The 22184-nt window shown below is 50.0% G+C and overlaps 1 long non-coding RNA gene and 1 pseudogene across 2 annotated transcripts; one reads left to right on the top strand and one right to left on the bottom strand.

Annotated features, from left to right (window-relative positions):
• LOC121832951 overlaps window positions 1-11200 on the bottom strand; it is a 53941-nt pseudogene extending 42741 nt beyond the window's left edge.
• Window positions 11201-11701: 501 nt separating this feature from the next.
• Window positions 11702-21569, top strand: LOC115325909. Of its 2 annotated transcripts, XR_006077124.1 has the most exons (6): window positions 11702-11954; window positions 18389-18480; window positions 19527-19644; window positions 19909-20108; window positions 20180-20242; window positions 20793-21569. It is a non-coding gene; the product is annotated as an uncharacterized LOC115325909 (long non-coding RNA). The 2 variants fall into 2 exon arrangements; XR_003919533.2 differs by lacking the exon at window positions 19527-19644.
• The last annotated feature ends 615 nt before the right edge of the window (window positions 21570-22184 follow it).

Here is a 22184-nt window from a genome sequence, read left to right as displayed (position 1 = left end):
GTTGTTTCTTTCAGAGGGACTTCGGTGCGGACCCTTTTCAGGGCCCGATCAGAGGGAGGTTTAGCTTTGGAACCCATGAGAGATGGGAGGAGATTCAGTGCCCGGGTGCACCGCCCACCACGGAGCCCAACAAGGGGGTAGGTAATGTGCCATAGCAAGAAAGGCTTGGCTGACACAATTACTCTACCAGTGCTGCCCGGGCACTATAACCGAGTGTGGATGCAGGGACAGGACCTGTTTCCACTCAAGGTTAGCCCTTGCCGCCTAAGAAGGTGAAAAAGGAAGGAAGACAGTGTAGAAGAAAAGAGAAAGAGGTGGAAGGAAAAGTGAAAGACGGAAGAAGAGGGTAGAAGAGGCGACTGACTGAATCATCCTGGTCGGGCCAAGCCAGGACACCCGTCTACGAGAAGCAGGGGTCGAAGCGGTGTATTGCCTCGCCCGGGGGGCCCCGAAGGGTCCAAACATACCCCGGGCTCAGCTCAACCACCAGGGTCGCCTTTTCCCCGGACACGGGTACGCCACGCACAGCCGGACGTGGGTGGGCAAACCCACATGGCTCGGGGTTCGTAGTGACGCCACTCACCAAGCACCTACCAAAGTAGGTGCCCCCTGCGTGCGGGTATGGTGGCCCACGTAGCTGGGGTCCGTGGTGACGCAACTCACCAAGCACCTAGCACCTCAGGTGCAGGCGCCCCCTGCGGGGCTCGGGGTCCGTGGAGACGCCACTCTCCAAACACCTGCTTTCAAAGGTGCCCCCTGCGGGGGAAGATATGGAGGTAGTTCATTAAGCACAACATGCACAGGCCAAATAGAGTAAGTGGATGACTTGAATACAGGGCACCCGTCTGCACTCATGGTCAGCGTGAGACCTTGGTCTTTACAATGAAGCCTTTGCCGCTGGTCCTTGTAGAAGGCACCATCTGTGATGTCCGACATTCCATTCTGTGGCTCTGTTCTGTGCTCCAGTGACTGAAGCAGCTGGTTTCTCACACAATCATTTGCAAGGATGGAAGCAAACTGCTTTTCAAGGGGCAAGCCACTGTACTTCTTTCCGCAGACTGCGCATGTTGTTGACACGTTGCGCTCTGCAACCTTTCCTGTCGTCTTCACTAGTGGATGCTCGCAGGTAGGGCAATAAAAGTGAAAATGCATGTCTTCAGGCGTCGTTACAGCAAACTTGTGAAATAGAGACTTGTTGTCTGGAAGGAAGAAGGAACTTAGGTGTTTAACGGCACAGCGGCAACTAAGGCCATAGTGTGCCAAACACAAGGTAAGTTAAAGGCAATACTGAAAAGACCTATAGTAGGTAGTTCCATCTTAAAACTATGGAAAATAAATGATTAAAACCTTACAAGATACAGGCCTATAAAGGCCTCCAGAAATTTTAACCAATGCTCCACTAACCAGAGGCACTCTAAAGGAATTTCATTCACGCAAGGAAGTATGGAAAACATGCCGACGATGCAAGATCGCCGGCTCTCTGCCACCACTAATTTTCAGGTAAACGTAATAGAAAAGAAGACAAACTAAAATTCATAGCCGATGTAGGATGCCAATGCTATTTAAAAACTTAAAAACTTGTTGGTGCGGCACAAGAGGTTCATCACCCAATAATAATGCCGGGTGGAACGGGACGCGATTCCGGAAGAAGGTAGAGAAACAAGTGGTGCGTTCGTGATGGTACTTAGGACATACGATATGAATATGCAAGACGCTCAAAAACTCGTTACAGTGTTCACATTTTGGAGCTGCCTCTGCCCGTAGGAGGTACCCATGCGTGAGATGGGTGTGTCCCAGTCTCAGACGACAGAGCACAACCTCAAAGAAGCGCTCCCTGTCGGCAACTTGCCCATTCCCGCAGGGTAGGTTTCACACAATGAAGCTTGTTGTGTATTTCCGTGTCCCATTCTAACTGCCACTTTTTCTGGATTGCTTTTTTAAGACTGTGTTTGTAATCAGTGTACAGAATGTCCTTGATATCCACTTGCCTCTCAATGCACGTACTGGCAGCTCTATCAGCATCCTCATTTCCTTGAATACCAACGTGACTAGGCACCCAACAGAAATTGATGAGTAAATCTGATTTTGCTGCAGTGTGCACAATGTTCCGGAGCCTAGTAACGAAGGTATCCTTTGGTACTTCCCAAGAAATAAGTGCCTTTAAAGCGCTGAGAGAATCAGAGTAGATAACAGAATGCTGGATAGCATTTTCTATAATGAATTCAACAGCTAAAATTAAAGCATATAATTCTGCAGTAAATATTGAGGCTCTGGCATCAAGACGCCTAACAACCTTCCATGTCTCGCTTATAACAGCACAACCGACAGCACAGTCACTCTTAGTACCATCTGTGAAGAAACTCCTATAGTCACTGTACGTATAAGCCACCTGGGAAAACTCCTGCTGCAGGGCAGCAACAGGAGTTTGCCGCTTATTATATTTGATCAGAGTAAAATTGATTATGGGTGCTACGCACTCCCAAGGAGCCACTGCCAGTGGAAGTTGGGCAACTAGGCTGAAACTGTCAAGGTTGTAAGCCTGTGAATATGTTTTAATTCTCTGCGTAAAAGGGGGTACGACAGATAGCTTGTTCTGGAATGTAGTTTCATAGCGAGAATCCTGAATTGCTTCCTGGATCGGATGAGAAGGGACAGAGCGAATTCTTAATGCATACTGGAAGCCTAAATAAAACCGTCTTTTTTCAAGTGAATATTCATTACTCTCAGCATATAGGCTAGGAATAGGGGACGTCCGAAAAGCACCAGTGGAAAGCCTCAGACCTTGATGGTGGATTGGGTCCAACACCTGAAGGGTAGATTGACGTGCGAATCCATACACTACACATCCGTAATCGAATTTTGAAAGAACCAAGCAGCGATAGAGACGGAGGAGACATTCCCAATCGCTACCCGAACACTTGTGTGAAAGCACCTTTGGGAGGTTCATTGACCTTGAGCATGTCTGTTTCAGGTAAAGTACATGACTACGGAAATTCAACTTTTTATCAAATATCACTCCTAGGAACTTGTGTTCATTACGAACAGGAATTGCCTGCCCCCTTAAGGTCAGACTAGGCTCTAGGATCATGCCCCTACGTAATGAAAAGTTGACACACACTGACTTCTCTGGTGAAAAACTAAACCCATTGGCATCAGCCCACCTCATCAGACTATTAATTCCCAGCTGAAGTTGTCTCTCGCAGACCGAAATGTTACACGAACAGCAAGAGATCTGCAAGTCATCCACGTAAAGAGAATAGGAAAGTGATTGTGGGATAGACTTTCCAATAGAGTTCATTTTTATTAAAAAATAGTGTTACGCTAAGAACACCACCTTGTGGAACTCTATTCTCTTGGACAAAACTATGAGAGAAGGTTGTACCAAGCTTGACATGAAAGTATCTGTCTTCCAAAAAGCTTTTGATGAGTGAGAGCATTCGGCCACGAATTCCGTACGAGACAAGATCGTTCAAAATTCCATACCTCCATGTTGTGTCATAAGCCTTCCCTATGTCAAAGACAGAAACACAATGCTGTCTATTAACAAAAGCCTCACGAATAGTTTTCTCAAGTCGTACGAGGTGGTCCACCGTTGATCTGTGGGCACGGAAACCGCACTGAAACTTGTCGAGGAGGTTATTTTCCTCTAAAAAATGGACCAATCTCGAGTTTACCATTCGTTCAAAGGTTTTCCCTAAGGAACTTGTGAGGGCTATGGGCCGGTAACTTGAGGGTAATGATGGATCTTTTCCTTGCTTGAGGAGTGGGATAACCTCAGCTCTTTTCCAAGAATCTGGGAAGACCCCTTCTCTCCAGATCTGGTTAAAAAAGCTTAAAAGCACCTGCAGGGTATTGGAATGCAAATGCTTGAGCATACAGTAGTGAATTCGATCTGGTCCCGGGGACGTATTTTTACTTTTATTTAATGCTGCCTGTAACTCTCGAAAAGTAAAAGGTCTATTATAGGGTTCTTGTAGTCCTCCAGAGCAATTTATTCTCTTCTTCTCGTATAACACTTCTATGCTTTAAAAATGCAGCAGAGTAATGCGATGAACCTGATACAGATGTGAAGTGCTCCCCTAGAATATTGGCCTGCTGCTCAAGACTAGGCAGTACACCACCTGGCAGAACGAAAAGCGGTATGGAGAAGGCTCAATAATCCCCATTAATCTTGTGCACTTTTTCCCAGACAACTTTTACACTGGTGTGACTATTAACGGAGGAGGTGTATTTCTTCCATGTCGTCTTTTTTGATTGACGACGGACATATCAAGCCTTCGCCCGAGCCTGTTTGAAGGCTAAAACATTTGGAGGGGTCGGGTACCGGCGTAGCACATCCCATGAACAATTTTGTTTTTTTCGAGTCTCACTGCACTCCTTAGTCCACCAAGGTTCTGGCTTAACTGGAAGGCGTGTAGAAGACTGCGGAATAGCTTTATGAGCTGCCTCAATTATAGAGGCAGTAAGGCATTTGCAGGCATCATTTACATCCAAGCCAACTAAAGTTTCAGGGTTAATTTCAGATGCACTTTCAAACATGGCCCAGTTTGCCTGGTCTACTTTCCAGCATGATGAACGTGTCATGAGAGAGGATGAAGGAGCAGTGCACTTTAAAATAATGGGGAAATGGTCGCTACTATATGGGTTAGGATGCACATGCCATGAGAAGTAAGGGAAAAGTGTGGCAGTCCCAATCAAGATATCAATGCATGATGAAGAAAGGTGTTGACAGCTAAAAAAGGTAGGCTCACCAGTGTTAAAAAGACAAAGTGTTCGAGAGAATAACAGACTCAATAATTTTTCCTCGGATGTCACGACGTGTACTCCCCCATAGAGGGTTGTGACAATTAAAATCACCCATCAAAAGGAATGGCTCAGGAAGCTGGTCTAAAAACGAATTAAAATCTGAGGATTTCAAAGTAAAGGATGGTGGTATATACAAAGAGCACACTGTCAGAGCTTTGTGAAGCATGAACCGTACAGCCACTGCTTCCAGTGAGGTAGACAGTGGGACTTGTACGCAGGGCACTTCTCTCGGGAGAACCACCGCAACTCCTCCAGAAGAACCGACAGAGCAATGACGATCCTTGCGGAATACCTGGTACCGTCTGAGGAAGTTGGTGTGGCTGGGATTTAAATGAGTCTCCTGTAAGCAAAGCACACGTGGCTTGTGCTCCTCCAGCAAAAACTCCACATCATCCCGGTTATGTAGTAGCCCTCGACAGTTCCACTGCATTAGCATTAAAACCATTATTAAGATATGAAATTATGAGCACACGGATGAACAGTAAAAAAAAATATCATCCCTTCGGAGGTATCACAGGTTTTTTAGTTTTTTGCTTGGTTTTCGGATTCTGCCACTCCATCTCCTCCTGGTCAGACTCAGGGGTAGATGGGGAGGTGGATAAAGCAGGAGCACCGCTCTCCTGAGCTCCGCAAGCAGGCTTGCTTGCCGACCTGGGAGGGTCGGAGCTGCGAGATCCTAACCTGCGGCCACGACCAGAACCTGACGGGAGGGTGGCAGATGTACTGGGGAGGGATTCAACCCCGTCCATCTTCTCCACCTTCTTCTGTGTTACAGAAGCTGCATGAGGGCCATGCAGCTCCTTGGTTGCAGGCGGTCTCTCCAGGGAGTGAGGCCGAGGGCCTCGCTTTTTCTCCCTGGTAGGAGACCGTGCAGACTGTACAGGCGCAGCAGGCGCTGGTCTGTCTCGGGATGTGGGAGCAGCCCGCGAAGCCTCTCCGCGAAGAGAGGGAGCCTGCTGCCCTTGGGTAGGCTTTGGGGTCCTGAGGGCGGCAGCCAGGTCTTCGAGCAAGACCTGGGTTGCCCTCGACTCCATACGCGGCGCAGGACCCCGGCGCGCCACGTCGGCATACGAGCCTTGTGCAAGGAATGACCAGCGTTTCTTGGCCTCAAGGTATGTAATGTTCTCTTTCGCCTTTAAACTCAGTATCTCCTTTTCCTGCTTCCACAGGGGACAGGCACGGGAGTACGCTGCATGGGTGCCTTTGCAGTTGGAGCAGCACACAGTGCTTTCACAGACATCTGCGACATGTTCGTTGCTGCCACACTTGGCGCAGATCTCTCTTCCACGGCAGCTCCTGGACCCATGCCCGAACCTTTGGCACCTGAAACACCTTTGGGGGTTCGGCACATAAGGACAGACACGGCAGTTCAGATAGCCTGCCTTTACTGTTGCTGGGAGACAGTGCCGTTCAAAAGAAAGAATAAGATGTTTTGAGGGAATCTCCTGACCCTTGCGGCGAAGTATAATCCGCTTTACTGCAATGACACCCGAGTTTCGTAGGCCTTCGAGGATCTCATCCTCACTTACATCTAGCAGGTCCTCTTCGGAGATGACACCACGCACAGTGTTCAAAGTCCTGTGCGGTGTTACCGTGACTGAGGTCTCCACGATGCTCTTCATTTTCTGAATGGCCACACTTTGCTCTTGTGTGGTGACCTCAACAAGGAGGTCCCCAGAATGCAACTTTTTTGCTTGGTAGGAGTGTCCGATCAAATGCTCAAGAACCTTGGCAACAATGAACGGAGACAGCTTGGTGGCAGGGCGTTGATTGTCTTCAGAGTGGACTACAAAAAAGTTAACAAAGTGTTCTGATTTTGGTGCTTTGGCGATGACTTGTTCCGGACAGGGCCATTTGGATGCCTGCCTGGAACCGGGTTTAGAGAGAGAGGGAGCCATAAGAGGCGGAAAGTGTTCAGAACCTGTGGTGTGCCGCCCACCACGGAGCCCCCCTAGCAAAAATTCCCATAGAGAATTCCCATAGCCTATCGGTTTATTGACACCTATGGGTGTATCGGCCTATAGGTGTATGGGCCTATAGGCGTATGGGCCTATAGGTGTATGGGCCTATAGGCATATGGGCCTATAGGCGTATGGGCCTATAGGCGTATGGGCCTATAGGCGTATGGGCCTATTGGTGTATGGGCCTATTTGTGCATTGGCATATAGGCCATCTGCATGAGCACACAGGGTATGGTGGTGCCTTTATACATTTTATTATGCAAAAAAGGGTCTTGGGGTACACTTGCTCCTGTTATGAAGGCATCTTGACGCTGAACACTGTCACAAACTGAGTCTTGAAGGTGCCAGAGCGTAATGGCATACTCCTTGCTTGAAATCCTGAAATGAGCAGCAGAACAAACAAAAAGAGTTAATCGGCGGCGTGGCAAAGGTGGAGGATGATGTCACCACAGAAAGTGATTAAGGCTAAAGCCATTTGATAGATGACTCGAGCATTTTTAAATTTCAGACTGAAGAAAATAAAATTAAGAGGCTGGATTTCCTTTGTTTTCTGTCTTCATCATGAGCCTAACTGCCTTCAAAACTTATTAAGCATCTACCTTCTGAAGAACCTTGAAATTAAATAATGTAAAATTAATATCAGCTTTGTTAGTGGGATTCCTAACAACGCCTCATTTAGTTCGGTCAACAAATACATAGTAGGTATATAAACTCAGATTAATTCGGGAAAGTCAGAAGATCGAAGTTTGCCCTGTTTGCCTTAACAGTACCATCCAGTCCACTTGCATAACTTCAAAACTAGTTGCATGCTGTCGCGCGTTTTATAAAGATGGCTATTTTCGAACCATTTTGACTGCAAAGGTATAGTGGCTCTGCATAAACCGAATACTATGAAAAACTTCTCAAATGAAATTAAGTATGATCAATGTACTCAATTTATAGTGGGACCACTTCAGTCCACTGCTAGACCAGTAAGACATTTTCTAAAGAAACGCATTGAAGGTAGCATTAAGGAATTTAGTAAGTGTGCTCTGTTGACATAAGCTACACTTGCTCGGACCACACCCGGAATGAGGGACAACTTTTCTCTATGCGACGCGCAGTTCCAAACGTAAGAACAGGTAAACAAGCACAACTAGTTAAAAAAAATAGCTTAACAAGCAAAAGTGAGCCGAGAAAATAGGGAGCTTTAGAATAACGGGCGCAAATTTATCTCGCGTTACGGACGGCAAAAGCGTTTCTCTGCCGGGGACCCAAAACGCAAGCATCTCACACTTAAAGCGCCACCAAGATGTTGCGATAGCTTTTATTTTGAAGTTAGAATGTTATATCTTTAAAATTAAACAAACTTATCGTCTGGAATAACATTTTTATAGTTGTTTTATACTCAATGCAGCATGTTTCTGTCACTGTCAAGCTGCTCTGTTGTACTTCCGAGGCCACGACGATCCATAACCCCGGCATATTTACATTTCTGCCGCGATCGCCAGTACACGCGCTTTGATAGCTTTGAGCTCTGAATCCAACGGTATGTGACATTTTCTGTACGCTATGACTATGCCAACGGCAATCGCCAAGTGCGACTCACGCAGTCCTAAGCGGGCGGCGGGCGGCGAAGACGCGATCAACGGAATGTCGTGGGCGCCGCTATTTTCGGTATCCGCGCTATTTCCGAGATATAACGGGCCCCAAAGACCAAGCCTCAATGCTCGTTTTGGGTCTGCGCATTCGCACTAGCGACGACGTTATTTATTCGAGGTTGCGGACATTGTTCTGAAACTCCCTAATGTTCAAACTTCCACGCGTCTACAATGCAAACAAAGACCAAAAGCATGCTTACCAAGTGTGTTGAGGTTCTCGCTAGACTGTCGCGTCGTGGGTCTTCCAAGCTCTTGACCATAATCAACATAAGAGGAGACTTCACAGATAGGTAAACTTGGATAAATGAGTACATTTCCATGTCTAAAAGCATTTTCGTCCCCTGACAGAAACACACCCGACGCACGACAAGACAATGTCGGGGGAAAAAAAAAGTGTGGTGTCGCTAGCGATGGGGTGCTGTAACTAGTACGAGCTCGATAGGAATAAATAACTGGGCAAGTTGGTGAGAATTCATGTTGAGAGACAGCGCGACCGGGACGAGGACAAAAAGACGAAGAGAACGCAGGACAGGCGCTGTCCTGTGTTCTCTTCGTCTTTTTGTCCTTGTCCCAGCCGTGCTGTTTTTCAGCAATATGAGCTCCTTACAAAATGGAAACCGAAACTGGCCGAATCGCGATGGAGGGTGCCACAAAAATGTATTTACAAACTTAGGAATAAAAGAGGGTGAATACAACTATTGTTATAAGCACATGAAATAAATGTGTAAATTATGACTAGTACCGACTCTCCATTTGTTTTGGGTGAAATGGAGTAGGAAGTAGATTTCTTTGTTTCAACCCATCAAGATATTTTCTTTATTTTTTCGTGGAGATTACTTTTATTTACACTTTCCTTACAGTATTTTATTAGTAAATTATTTTGACGCACCAGGGTCCCAAGTTTTATTTAGAATATTGCCCTAAAATTTATTCAGAAAAGAAAGCATTTCATTGTGCTATTTTCCTCTAAATTGTGCATGACTGTGTGTGAGTCTCTTATTCTAGCATTATTTCAAGCTACAAAACTATATGAATTTTTATAACCCATTGATTTACGATGATGGTGTGTTATGTAACCTGGGCTTAAATCATTTTTGCCATTCGAAAATATTGAGGAAAATAAAAAATGTAACATTGTCGCATAATTAACTTGACTGATGTAGTTTTATGCATGCTGTTCTAAAGTGGACACATTTTTTCATTTGGAATAGATATTTGCATCACACAGCTCAGGTTACATAACACATGCATCAAATGGGCTGGTGTATTTCTGAACCGGACAATTCTGACAGACATATGTCTAATTTATTCCTATTGCTCAAATATAGATATGCACAATTGGTACATTCCTATTGAATGATTCGAGGTTCCTACTAGTCAAGGAAGCATTCCTATTTGGCCAACAAAACTTTTGGTTTAACTGATGAAGATTCCTAACCGTCCGATAAAGTCCTTATGGGACCAGTCTAAGTTCCTATGGGACCAATAGGAATGCCTATTGGACCGATCGAAATTTCTATAGGCCCAATAGGCATTCCTATGGGACCGATACACACTCTTATGGGACCGATACACACTCCTATAGGATTGATACACACTCCTATGGGACCAATAAGACTTCCTATCGGACCGATACGCACTCCTATGGGACCGATACGCACTCCTATGGGACCGATACACATCTCCTATGGGACCAATTGAACTTCCTATGGGACCGATACAGATTTTTATGGGACCGATACACATCTCCTATGGGACCAATTGAACTTCCTATGGGACCGATACAGATTTTTATGGGACCGATACAGATTTCTATGGGACCAATAGAAATTCCTATCGGACCGATAGAAATCTCTATTGGTCCGATACAAATCTCTATCGGAATTTTTGCTAGGGCCAACAAGGGAATAGTTAACGGACCATAACAAAAAGGGCTTTGCTGGAACCGTTAGACTATTAGCACTGCCCAGGTACTATAACCGAGTGTGGTTTTGGACGAGGAGTCTGTCGCCACGCAAGGTTAGCCCTTGCCGCCAAAGGAAATGAAAAAAGGAAAGAAGAGAAAATAAGAAGAGTGAAAAGAAGGAGAAGACAAAGGTAAAAGAGGGGAGGGGATAGTAGAAGTGGCGACTGACTGAATCATCCTGGTCGGGCCAAGCCAGGACACCCGTCTACGGGAAGCGGGGCCGAAGTGGTGTATTGCCAAACCCGGGGGGCCCCGAAGGGTCCAAACCTGCCCCGGGCTCGGCTCAACCACCAGGATGTCCTTTTCCCCGGACACGGGAAAGCCACGCACAGCCAGACGTGGGCGGGCGAACCCGCATGGCTCGGGGTCCGTGGAGACGCCACTCTCCAAACACCTGCTTTCACAGGTGCCCCCAGCAGGGGTTGTCTGGAAGGGCGTCTCTTCCCAACAAAATGTTACTGAATTTCAAGACGTCTTCTATCGCTGCCCATCAGAAACAGTGCTTTATAGAGATGTCCATAAGAAGAACATCCCCGAATGACATTGAGCTCCCGTTCCCAAGAAGAGTCGTGAACTCCAAGCGGAAAGGGGAACTATTCCCATCAGATGGAGGTGGAGATTCCGCAGCAGAGGGGGGCACACGTCTTCTTCGGTTGCGAGAACAGGACCATTATTAAGATTTTCGTCGAGCTCGTCGAGACTGTTGTCTGACACTCCATTGTCTGCTGCAGCAAGAGGTTCATCAAACTCATCTTCACTATTGTCGCCTACCACTCTGTTGTCTGGTGCAACTGGATTACCGTCCAGTTCGTCTTCACTGTAGTCATTTGACACATCAACTGGATGTTGCAGCTGTAGAGCAGCTTGCTAGGGGAGAAGTAGACGGTGAAGCCGCGAGTGCTTTTTGTTTCAGATCGTGTACCGTTGCTCGTAGCAGAGGTTCGCGCCAAGCGTCTGGTTCCAGGTAGCGCTTTCGCGATTTGTAGTTACTTTGGTTCATAGTTCGCTTACATAGGCACACGAAGCAGAACCAGCACTTTCACACCACCACCACCTGCGCTCACGATGTTTTGGTATAGCCAGGGATAGCTAACCCTAACAACCTATGAATTGGCTCACGTTGGCTACTAATCTCACTATTGTTTTCAAAGCAAATAAGTTGGTCTTATATTTTGAGGTTTAGTTTAAAGTAAAACATTTTATTCAAGATTAAGTTTATGAACCATACGTCAATAAAACAACGCAAACTATGCAACGTTTTTCAGTAGTTGTAGATTAAATTAACCTACAGCACAATCCAATCCAAACTAATCCAATCTGGCTCGGGGGCTAGGCTGGGTACTTCTCGTTTGTAATCTGCTGTTCTAAGCTTGTTGTTTTCAAACACAATGTTTGCACTCATTCGTTTCTTGGATGAATTTGATGAGACACCTTATGTTGTCTTTGCAAAGTCCAAAAAGGACTTTAATTTGACGGACGAAAACGACTACGACAAGAATGGCGTGTACAGCACGTACTGGGAGGACAAAGAAAAGTGCAAAAACTCTGGCATCTATTCAGCACAGATATTGCTGCTGGCATGTGAGTATCATTTCACCTCATATTAATTACTTGCTGTCATATTAATATTGCGAGCACTCGCTGTCACAATCTTTCTCGAACGTGGACGAAGGGGCCGAAGCACCCGCCGAGGAGAGACGACACGCAGCCTGGTTGTGAGGGTGGACGATGTCTGACCGGAGCGGCGTACGCTCAACGGTGTTTATTGGTGCGGTGAACAATGTTGCCCGCCGAGCCAGGCGGCCGCAGACGGGCGGACGGGAGGGGGGCGCTACATACTTGTTACATCCCTCCTCCCTAGTTTGTTTTCCTACAAACAAAATAAATGAAATAACAATGCACACGGCCGACACCAACTTGGCGTCTGGTCGTGCCAAGTCCTGGCCGGTCGACGACGAAGGTTACCCCGGCGAGTAGCGGTCGGGTGGCCTCCACTGCCGAGCACTCCGCCTGGGCACTGGTGTCGACGGGCCAGGTGTGGCAACGCCGGGCGCTGCCTGAATCGGTCGGGCTCCACCCGGTGCAGCTGCAGGGACCGGATTTCGGTGTGGCACCGGTCCAACTGATGCCACAGGACTAGAGACTCTTGTTCCCTCCGTGGTGGGTGGCGCTCCGCTGGCCACGACTGGTGCTGTTGGGCCCCCTGCAGGCTCGTCCTCAGAAGCGACGGCCGAGGGTGGCAGCCAGGTCCCGAGGCGAGGCCTGACATGGTCGGCGTGCCGGTGCCAGGTGGTCCCGTCGGGCATGCGGACGAGCAGCGACGAGGCACTCGCTGGTGAAACCACACGCCCGGCAGACCATGGTGGGCCAGGACGGAAGTTCCTGGCGTACACCGACGCTCCCGGCTCCGGCAAAGGCCCGGGACGGCACCCTCGGTCAGCAGCCAGCTTCTGCTTCAGCTGCTTCAAGAGCGCCGAGGACCGGAGGTCTGGGTGCAAGACGTCCAGGGGGTTCTTGACCATCCGGCCCAGCAGAAGCTCGCAGGCGGCATGGCCAGTGACCTCATGGGGTGTGGTCCGGTACTGAAACAGTACTCGGGCCACCTGAGTACGGAAATCCCCGGGCTGGCTCTTCTTGAGCTTGTCCTTGATGGTCTGTACCACCCGCTCTGCTGCACCATTGGAAGCGGGGTGGTACGGCGGAACCAGCGTCCGGCGGATTCCATTCCTCTGCAGCCAGTCCAAGTACTCGGCGCTGGCGGAAGCAGGACCATTGTTGGACACAATAATGTCCGGCAATCCCTGCACTGCGAAGACCTGCCGCAGAGCCGCAATGGTCGCGCTTGCCGAGGGACTGGTGACTGGCAGTGCCTCCACCCACTTGGAGAAGGCGTCCACTACCACCAGGAAGTAGTGGCCCTTGAAGGGTCCCGCATAGTCCACGTGCAAGCGGGACCACGGCCTCTGTGGGAACAGCCAGGGGGTGATCTCCACGTGGCGCGAGGCTCGCTGGTTCTCCTGGCAGACTTGGCAGCCTTGCACCTGGTGCACGATGTCCTGGTCCAAGCCAGGCCACCAAACGTGCGACCGTGCCACCATTTTGGTCTTTTCAATGCCAGGATGCCCCGCGTGCAGCAACTGCAGCACCTTGGCCCGCAGACTTTGTGGAATCACCACCCTGGAACCCCACAGGAGGCAGCCCTGCTCCAAGCTCAGCTCTGCGGTCTTGTGGCTGTAAGCCTGGTGACGCAGCTCCTCCCCTCGGGCAACCGCCTTGACCACCTGGGACAGGACCGGATCCCGGCTGGTCGCCTGCGCCACCGCAGTCCTGGTGAGCACCCCCGGGTAGGCCCGCTCTAGCAGGAACACGTCGGCTGGCTCTGGAACGGCAGCAGGCACCTCCGGCAGGGGCAGGCGGCTCAGGGCATCTGCAGGTCCCAGGTCCTTCCCAGGGCGGTAGACCAGCTTGTACCTGTAGGCGAGGCGATGCTTGCACTGGGACTGCCTTGTCAAATCCCAGCAGCCCCAGCAGCGGCTTGTGGTCCGTGACTGCCTCGAACTGCCGGCGCCACAGGTACTGATGGAAGCGCTGGACCCCGAAGATGAGGGCCAAGCCTTCCCTGTTGAGCTGGCTGTAGCGTTGCTCCGCCGCATGAAGTCGACGAGAAGCAAACGCCACAGGGCGTTCCTGACCATCCTGACCCCGGTGCGACAGGACGGCTCCTACCCCGTACGGCGACGCATCCACGGTGAGGACTACAGGCTTGGCCAGGTCGAAGTGCACCAGCACTGGAGCCTTAACGACCAGCTCCTTGCTGCTCTGGAAGGCCAGGTCCTGCTCCTTCTTCCAGGCCCACTGCTGCCCATCACGAAGCAGGCGATGCAGCGGCTCTAGATGCGTCGACAGGTTGGGCAGGAACCTCCTGTAGAAGTTGATGAGGCCGAGGTAGCTCTGAAGCTCCTTCTTGCTCTTGGGCTTCGGCGCCTTGAGCACGACCTCAATCTTGCAGGGTGCCGGGGCCAGGCCAGCCTGGGAGATGATGTGTCCCAGGTACTCCACGCTGGGGGTCAGGAACACGCACTTGTCCAGCCTCAGCTTGAGACCGGCGTCCTGTAGTCGTGTCAGGACTTTGCGCAGGTTCTGCAGGTGGTCCCCGTCATCAGTACCGGTAACCAGGATGTCGTCCAAGTACACCGCCACGTGCCTCATGCCCCTGAAGAGGTTGTCCATCTCTCTCTGGAAGATGGCTGGGGCTGAGGCCACGCCGAACGGTAGGCGCGTGTACTGGAAGAGTCCCATGGTTGTTGAAATGGTGACATACTTCCGGGCGGCATCCTGGAGCACCAGCTGCTGGTAGGCATCTCGAAGGTCGAGCTTGGAGAACTTCTGTCCCCCGGACAGAGCCGACCAGAGATCTTCTACCCGAGGCAGCGGCTACTTCTCGACGGTAGCGACGGGGTTGATGGTGACCTTGAAGTCCCCGCAGATCCTGACGCGGCCGTCTCGCTTGAGGACTGGAACTATCGGTGCGGCCCACTCGGAAGACTTGACGGGCACCAGGATTCCCTCTCGCTGCAGCCGTTGCAGCTCCTGGGTGACCCCGTCCTTCAGGGCGAACGGCAGCGGACGTGGCTTGAAGAAGCGGGGCCGGGCTCCCTCGGGTACGTGGATTCCAACCGTCGTGCCGGCGAAGGTGCCCACCCCCGGCTGGAACAGGGACTGGAAGTCGGTCAGGAGGCTTGGGACGTCTTTCACCACGTGCAGCGCAGCTTCTTGGTACTCCGGCAGCCGAACACCCAGCGAGTGAATCCAGTTCCGGCCCAGCAGCGTCGGCGACGACCCCTTGGTTAAGTAAAGGGGAAGGATGGCCTCCCTGTCGCCAAGGCGAACGCTGACTTGGGCCCGACCCTGGACCTGGGAAAGCTGCCCGGAGTAGCTGCGCAGCATGACGTCTGACGCCTCGGTGGACACGCCGGGGAAGGTCCGCTTGAACAGCTTCCCGGGCATGACCGACACGCTGGCCCGTGTCCAGCCAGCTCCATGGTGACGGGGTGGCCGCAGATTTCGACAGACACCATGTATGGTGGCACAGACGATAAAATTCTCCTGTTGTGCCACACGTCGAAAATCTGCGGGTCCTCGGCCCCGACGTGGACCCTAGCTGAGGAGGTACCCGAACCTGGTGCCGCTCGTCCCTGCCGCGTTCTCTTGCGACGGCCACCCTGGCCGCGGGCTTGGCTGGAACCCGGGCTTGAACCAGGCTGCTGCTGCTGCTGGCCGCCGCTCGTCCTCCCCTCGGCAGACACGTGCGAGGTGCCCAGTTCTCCCGCACATGAAGCATTGTGCTTGGACGAACTGGCACTGTGAGGGGGAGTGGGCAGCACCGCAGCGGCTGCAGGCACCGCTCCTTGCCGCCATCTTGTTCACCGCCGCTTCCGTCGACGGCGAGCCGGCCGCACGCGCAATCTCGCTGGCGTCCTTAGCTGCTGCTTCCATCGCCTGCGCTGCCTTCACCGCGTCGTCCAGCGAGGGGTCGGAGAGCTCCAGGAGTCGCGTCGGCATGGCAGGGTTGTTGATGCCGCAGACGAACCGGTCCCGGAGTAGCGAGTCCAACTGGTCGCCGAAGGCGCAGGTGCTCGCTAACCCTCGTAGCGCAGCGACGAACTGCCCGAGGGTCTCCCCGTCCTGGCGGCTCCGGTTGTTGAAGCGGAACCGCTCCATAAGCGTGGACGGCGCCAGGCTGAAGTGCGAGCGCAGCGTGGCGAGCAGCTCACCCAGCATTTTGACGTGCGGCGTGGCCGGCTTCAGGAGGTCGAGCAGGAGGCTAAGACGCGGGTCCCGCAGCTGGCCAGGAAGATGTCCCGTTGTTTCGCCTCGGGCGTGTCGTTCGCCCGGAAGAACACGTGGACCTGTTCTTCGTAGACCGGCCAGGCGGACCCATCTTCCTCGAACGGCTCGAGCCTCCCGTACAGCGGCATGGCGACAGGAGAGGGGGGCGGTGTTGCGACTCTCTCAGCGGCGTGGGCCGAACCGTGCACGTTGGTGGCCTCCAGTGCCACGGTTCCTCGTCGCCAGTGTCACAATCTTTCTGGAACGTGGACAAAGGAACCGAAGCACCCGCCGAGGAGAGACGACACGCAGCCTGGTTGTGAGGGTGGATGATGTCTGACCGGAGCGGCGTACGCTCAACGGTGTTTATTGGTGCGGTGAACAATGTTGCCCGCCGAGCAAGGCGGCCGCAGACGGGCGGACGGGAGGGGGGCGCTACATACTTGTTACACTCGCATAGATGTTTTGCCGAAAGCCAGCAGAGTATGTTTGAAAATAAATATTGTAGGCGGTGCGAGCATCAGAAAACACGTGCAACTGCGACCATATGCAATCAAATTCACGTTGGGAGACCACGGCTACCGCATGGATCCCACTTGCAGCTAGCCTATGGAAGCTGTGGCACTACCGGCAGTTTGTTTATTGAGCTACTGTGCCGGCCGCCGCAATATATCCCCTTTTGTTTTTGCAGTTTGTTTAAACACAGTAATGACAAGCATAACACTTTACTGCGTGTTAAAGAAGAGCATATTCTATTACTCTGCTGACTCAGAGAGCAGCAAATCAGTTTTTTGTGCTAATTGTCTGAATAATAGAAAATCCGTCTGAATAAATAGAAAATCCCTCAGTGCTATATATGAATCATTCTTATTTCAAACGCACCTTTGCAAATTTTGTATTTTCTAATTGTGCTTTTTTGTACGTTTGCACATACATACAATTGCAATCCATTGAAATGTGAACAACGAAGTGCGTGGCTTTCTGTGCATGCTGCGCAGCCTGGCGACGGGCTAGGGAAGGTTTTGCATGTGCAGTAAGGTCAGAGATACGAGGGTTTGCGTTCAACTATGATACGTCTTGACCACCGCTTGGTTTGCAAGCGCTTTGTTTTGGCGCATGAGTCAAAGAGCTTGCACATCGAGCTCCAAGAGAAAAGGCTCCTCGGCGCCGTACAAAGAGACTTCTCACCGTTGCCGCAGCAACCAACTCTGCTTGCACACGCACCACGCAGCCAAGACCTTAGATAACGGTAGCTAGCGTCGCGGCTTGCCAAATCAAGCGCTCTCACATCAAGCGATGGTCCAAAGCTACGTCGAAGCATACCATTGTTGGACATGAATCCTTGTATCTCTGACCTTACTGTGCATGCGCAACCTTCCCTAGCCCGTTGCCAGGCGGCGCCGCATGTACAGAAACACACGAGAGCGTTTCCAGAACCGGATGACCAGAGAGGTTATTAGACAAAAACTATCAAGGCTCAGGCTGGGTGTCTAATGTTTAACATTTTGGGTTATTTTTAGACTTTAAAATGTTCATAATTGAATACTTAATTTTTGTATCATTACGAATCTATGTACGTACAACATTCAACTTTTTTTTTCACATAATTTCCAATCATCACATTCTACGCTTCTTTCTAGTCTTTCTCTGTAAAGTAGCAGTTGTGAGTAGTGCTTCTCCTGTCCTGTCCTGTTATGCTATCTGATATATATGTTCACACTAGAAGAGCTGTCTTGCATTATGTAGTAGATCAATAGAATCGGCACCATACGCAACTAAAGTTGAATATTTATGTATCCAAAGATCTTTTTCAAAAGTTGGTGCCACCACCTTCCCGCCATTGCTTTGCTTTATCACATACTCTGAGCAAGTATTGCACACAAGGGCTGTGTTAGCATTCGGCGTGAACTCAGCTCAGCTTGTACTGGAAACAAGTGCTACGTCAGCGTTCGAAGAGAACTCGGATCCAGCTACATGCTTCGTGTACAAGCAATGGCGACTGTCAATGTTGTTGATAGGCTCTTGAAAAGGGTCCATTGAGCTCGCTATAGACTATTTTCAAGCATTGGTACTATATGTATTTTGCATCTGTGCTATATATTGCAACTACCTCATTAGAGCTCTGGTGCCAACATATTTCCCAGGATGAAAAATAATTTTTTTGTTCTAATTATTTGCTATAACAGACACCAGAGAGGATCTTGAAAAGAAGCAGACATCTGATTTTGAGGCTGAAGACAATACTGCAGCTTCATCTGACAGGGTATCATTGAAGCAGGTATGGTGCTTATAAAGCAATACCAAACTGAAATTTAAATTTCCCAGAAAAGTGTATTCCAAGCATTAAATTTTATAATGTAAACTAGACAACTAAAATAAACCTTTGAAGAAAACTTGAGTTGACAACATGCAGGTACCAATATTTTCAGCTTGCTCTACAGTGGTTGTTTGCAATCAACAAGACCCTACATAAATGCATGCCGTCTTGGGCCTCATAAGCATTGCTTATTCCCGAAAAGTGTCATGTATAGATTTTGGTTGTACATCGGAATATCCAGGTAGTCAAAGTTAATAATTTCATAATTTTATCTTGTGTTTGGGTATGTCATTGCCTTCAATGGGTTGTCACATTGTTTCCCTTTTTAGAGTGCAGCTCTTAGGGGCCCGTTTCCGTCTTGAGCGGCGTCGCCGTCGGCGTTGGCGTCGGCGTCACCGCGAGGTTACGTGACCCCCCGAGGCCACGTGACCCCCCGAGGCCACGTGACCCCCCGAGGTCACGTGATCCCCCGAGGCCACGTGACCCCCCGAGGCCACGTGACCCCCCGAGGCCACGTGACCCCCCGAGGCCACGTGACCCCCCGAGGCCACGTGACCCCCCGAGGCCACGTGACCCCCCGAGGCCACGTGACCCCCCGAGGCCACGTGACTCCCCGAGGTCACGTGACCCCCCTCAGGTCACGTGTCCCCCCTCAGGTCACGTGTCCCCCCTCAGGTCACGTGACCCCCCTGAGGCCACGTGACCCCCCTGAAGTCACATGACCCCCCGAGGTCACGTGACCCCCCGAAGTCACGTGACCCCCCGAGGTCACGTGACCCCCCGAGGTCACGTGACCCCCCGAGGTCACGTGACCCCCCGAGGTCACGTGACCCCCCGAGGTCACGTGACCCCCCGAGGTCACGTGACCCCCCTGACGTCACGCGAGCCCCCTTAGGTCACGCGACCTCAAGGAGTCACCTATTCCTCAGTATGCTTCCATCTTCCTCCTCAAGAGCTGCACTCTAACCGGCGTTACAGGAAATTGTAAACGGCTTTCATTTTTTTAGGGCAAGAAAAGGCAAAAAGAGATGCAGCCAGCAGCAAAAAGCAGTGCTTATGAATGTATCCTGCAAGAGCAACTAAGCAAATCAGAGCAAAAACAGTGGTGTCGTCAGTGCTGTCAGTGTATGTAACAGATCATTCTTCTTTGTGTTAATGCATAGTCTTTATACCACAGAAGGGCATGTTTCATTGTTGTAAAATACAGAAAACGGAGTACAAAATATGACGACAAGAAAGGAAGGAGACAGGACGAGCAGGCTCGTTTCGTTCCTTCGCGCGCTGTTTTCTTGGATCAATCATGAACCAACTTCCCCATATTGCCACCTTAGTTTCATGTGCTGCAGTAGTATTTGTACAGGGTGCTATTTTTTGTTATGTGCCTTGCAGGCACCTGGAAGGAGGAAACGCCAGTTGAGTGATTCTGATAGCGATACAGACGAGTCCGTTGTCGTCAGTCGAGCTGAAGAGGGCAAAGACAGACGCAGCATTCTGGCGGTGGCGCTACACTGAGGCTTGCCAGGAGAAGGAGAAGCTCACCAATATTATTGAATCAATGCAGAGAACCAGTGATGGCAAGCTAGCAGCAAGTGAGTACCATAACATATATGTTTGCTTTGTAGTAGCTCTCATGGTTTATACTTATAACTTTTTTCTTCAGTTCAACAGCTGCGAGAAGCACAGGGTCCTGCACTGCCGTCACAAGCAGGTGAACTTCGTTGTGGTATGTTGATTATATTCTCATCCAAGGTGTCTTAAAAAAAAACAAAATTTGAAGGACCTCTGACACACAAAATATTATTTCATTTCAATGCACTTCGAAACAGCACTCAAAACGTTTTCAGTGCAGAATCATTTATTTCTAAAATGGCTCGTGGAAACAAGACTTTAGGATAATTAATATCACAGTACTTTTACTGCCACGAGTTGTCCAGGCACATTCATGTTAGCAAATTGTTTCTAACATTTATAGTTCACCTTGGGCGTCGGCACGTCTATGATGCATAATCAAAAAGCTCCGAGACTAGTTTTAAATAGCAAAGAAGAGAGCAGCATGGCGATGTGCACGCAGCATTATAGAGCAGTAATCATCGGTCATTGTGCCGAGTTGAATCATTCTTGCGATCATTGTGATCTGTGGTACAATGGTTACAGAACTAATGGTGCTTATGCTTTGCTACCAAGGCATTCAGAATTAATTATTTTATTCCTAGCAGCAGAACTCTTCTGCAGGTAATGTACATTTCTTAAAGAGTTCTCGTCTTTGTTTTCAGTTCAATGGCTGCCAGAACCAAGGAGCCCTAGGGTGATGTCAGGAGCAGCAGAATGTCACTTCGGTAGGTAAATTATGTTCTTATTGTAAGGTGAGTAAGGTATTATAAAAGGTAGTTTACCTTAATGGGCTCCTGATGCCCCGAAATATTACTTATTTTTAATGTGCTTATAAGTAGTGGTGCGCGAATACCGAATAGCAGTTATCGAATCGAATTGAGAAAAAAGAGCCGAATATTGAATCGGATATTGAATAGTGATTTTCTTTGTAGGAATTTTTCAAGGTGTGCTGTGAATGAGATTATTATATGTGCAGAATATGCACCTTGAAAGGAACAAAAGCTCAAAAACGAAAAAGAAAAAAGAAGCTGTTGATGGACGTTGGGCACTAAAGATTCAATTTTACGGCGCAAACGTAATTATCTACCCTAAGCGTCACAAAAACAAGTTACAGCCACATGTGCCTTTTTTGTTAAAAGCACGACCTAACACCTTGACATGTCCTTTTTATTATATTTGTATATCTAAAAAAAGGGGCATTTTGCGATATTTGGTCTTAATTTTAACAAAGAAAAAGGGCACCCGGGATTTTATTTTATATAAATAAACAGAAAGGTGTTAAATCTAAGTAAACAGGCTTAAATAATATAATCTGAAGTAAGAAAAAAAATGTGGTTAGGTGGCGCAAGTCACCGTCCAACTTCCGCTATGCATCCATTCCTCCATTGTGGTCAGTTTGCCTTGCTGCATACCCGACCCGGAGGAATAACACGGAGCCAACGGTTTCAACAACAAGAAACTACATTTAATGGGACATGGACGAGACGATTAACATGGTTACCACCGGTGCCCGAGTCCAGGCAGCGACTCTCCGTGCGCCGCCTCTGATCTGCCTTATCAAGGCGGCGCATCCGATGTGCGCGTGGCTGGCGTGACATCGCCGCCACGCGGGAAAAGTTTGGCACCTTTGCCTCGCAGTCGGCCAACTTGGCTGGGGAGTCGCCAGGGCGCCCACACTTCCCCCCCCATCAAGCTTCGTCCGGCATGTCGATGACGGAGACGTTGGGCGGACTGACGCAAGTCCAGCCGGCGCCTGCTGGACGAGCGCGGCGGCTGCTGACGAGCACAGCGGCTCGGTCAGCTCCAGCTTGTCGCTTGAGCTTGTTCGAGATCAGGGCTCCACCAGGTGGCTGCTTTGCCTGTGGTCCCTGATCCAAGCCAGCTGCCGCTCCATCCTGCAGAGGGTGGTGGCGGTCCATGGTTCCCTGGGCCGTCCCTGGCGCGCCGACGTCCATGAGACCGGCCGCCGTGTCGTTCCGATGGCGGCTGTGGTGACGGTGTTGTCCATGGGCCAGCTTCGTAGAAAAACAAGGAAGCAGATGACACGGGGCTCA

The sequence above is a fragment of the Ixodes scapularis genome, unplaced genomic scaffold, assembly GCF_016920785.2.
Source record: "Ixodes scapularis isolate PalLabHiFi unplaced genomic scaffold, ASM1692078v2 PGA_scaffold10__122_contigs__length_95168666, whole genome shotgun sequence".
NCBI classification, from domain to species: domain Eukaryota; kingdom Metazoa; phylum Arthropoda; class Arachnida; order Ixodida; family Ixodidae; genus Ixodes; species Ixodes scapularis.
Note: the sequence above shows the minus strand (reverse complement) of the source record. Positions and strands in the feature narration are given on the sequence as shown.